Genomic DNA, 2,499 nt, shown 5'->3' with positions numbered 1-2,499 from the left:
GGGCTTTTTGTTTCATTTTTAAAGGGGTGATTCTCCAGAGAGATGAAGCCTTTATTCTATCATGCGGCATGATTTGGGGACTTGTGAACTACCAGTTCTCTCCTTCTCTAAGCTACTGTTTCAGAACAAAAAATAGCCTGGTTCTGAAAAAGTATAACCTCTCTTCTCACAATCTCATCACGGATTCAAACCCAATACAGTCAAGACCCGTCCACCCGTTCACCATTCCTCTACTCTCTCCTTTTATACCTTCTTTTTTTCCCCACTTCCATCCTCCTGGGGACTTTCCTTGGCCTCTCCTATTGACATTCTCTCTCTCTCTCTCTCTCTCTCTCTCTCTCTTTCTCTTGCTCCAGGTACTGGACAGTAAGGTTAATGTATTATAAAGTGGGTTTGGGGAATGCTCCATAACCCTGTAGTGGTCTTTGTTTTAAAGTGGAGTAAATGGTTGACACTCAGGCTCTCCGGGCTACGACGGGGAAAGGCGTAATTGATGGGTTGCTATAGCAGACTGGATTACCCAGTGGCCCATGGTCACCCAGCAGTAAAGGGACTCCAGGCTCCGGCGAGGATGTTTAATATAGTGTTTTTAATAAAACCCTCCAGGAGCAGTGCCCGCTTGGTGAGTAAAGGGAGTTTACTGACACCATACAATTTAACTGTGGGTCTCATTCACCTGAGTCGTAAGAACAGAGCCGACACTTCGAAACAGTGCGTCGTTTATCGTTTGAAAAAGTCGCTGACAAGCTGATGTGTTTTTGTTCATTGAAAATGTCATAGGTTCTATTTCTCATGGATTAGTATTTTGTAACCCATAGTAATAATGGATAAAAGTCTCTGATATCTAATGATGGATAGTTTATGGTATTTGGCCATTCTTGAACAGTGTAGTCATCTTATTCTGGCAATCACAAATCTTTATCTCATGTTAAATACAAAGTAAGTACTTAACGGTAATCAATAAACACTGAGATAATTGTCGTAAACTCTATGGACTGCATTTCTTTCGAATGCCGATAATGGCGCCTGATTTGCTTGCTCTAAAGAGTATAGTGTACACGTAGGCCATTTCCTGTTTGTGGTTGATCTTCTAACAGTGACACATAACTCATTAACAGCCACAATGTCAGTGACACACCCGAGAAATGACATGTTTGCATGTGGTATTTTGGCAAATGTATAATGTATAAATGTCTAAATTAATGCTGTATCCATTAAAGTAGAGAGTGAAATATCAGGTTTGAACAACAGTAATAGCTCAGTACTGCAGTGCTGAAAACATCTTGTAAAAACCAGCCCCGTGAGTGAGAAAAACAGCATGTATTTATTTGATGCCTCATGCCTTGTTCACAACTTGTTTTTTTTTGTTTTCTTTTCTTTTCTTTTTGAGGGGGGTGGGGGCAGGGGCAAAATATTCATGAGTATTATGGATTGTGTGGTGTGGTTTTATTTCACAGTAAGGCAAAACTAAGACTCTCTGTGGTTTATCATTTCTGTTTGCACTGTCTCTTTTGGATTTATACACATAAAAATCTCTTCACGTTCCAGAATTTTAAACAACAAACTGGATATAATACATCTCAGAGCATGCATTGATCTATGGAATTAGTTTGATTTTTTTCTTTTTCTTTTCTTTTTTTTTTTTTTTTACTTCTTTTGGAAATTCTAATCGAAATACTTCCAGTGAGAGAAAATCTGTGTCTGTGTTTTATTTTAAACAGTCTTCTGTAAGTGCATATGATCTTTCATCGGTTTCCCAGCATGCTTATATCCTCAGTTAAGCACAAAGGAACGATTTCTCAGAAAACAATTTTGGCTTATAACCCACAATCCATTTGTTTCTGATTCTAAACCTCCTTTGACTGTATTCATACAGACCAACTTTTAAAAGCTCACCATTATGAATGCAGTTGTTTCAGAGATAGAAATGACAGAAAGCAAAGTAGTTCTTTTTTTTTTAATCTTTGGGGTTTTTTTTTTTTGGTTTTTACTGTTGTAAGGGAAAAAAACACGTGCTGTCCTGTTCCTAGTAGCTTTGAATTGTTGGTGTCACTGAACCCTTGGCTTATCTTTTACAATTTGAGATCATATTTCTCATAACTTAGCCAAGGTTTTTCTTAAACACCCAACTGGGATTTTGGTGATGAATTATTCATGAGTCTGTCTGAGTATTCATTCCACACTGACATGGACAAATCAAGGCCATGTTCTCTCGCTGAACAGTTACTGAAGAATGAGTGGGATCAGGATAGTTTTAGTAGACAGTGACCAAAGGCTCCGCTGCTTTTGAAAAATGACGCGTGTGGTTGACATGGGCAGAACGCCGTACCTCCTCTAAGATTCCGCGCTTTCATCTTCTGAGATCGTCATGCTTTTGCAAGCTGAAAGAAAAGTAATTAGTTTGCCATCGATCGAACACACGTTTGGTGGTAGGCTTGGATACTTTGTAATAACTGTGTATTACTTTGTTCCCAATGCGTGTCCAGGATTCACACCTGG

The sequence above is a fragment of the Chanos chanos genome, chromosome 8, assembly GCF_902362185.1.
Source record: "Chanos chanos chromosome 8, fChaCha1.1, whole genome shotgun sequence".
NCBI classification, from domain to species: Eukaryota; Metazoa; Chordata; class Actinopteri; order Gonorynchiformes; family Chanidae; genus Chanos; species Chanos chanos.
The sequence above is the reverse complement of the archived record's forward strand: the minus strand, read 5'-3'. Positions refer to the sequence as shown.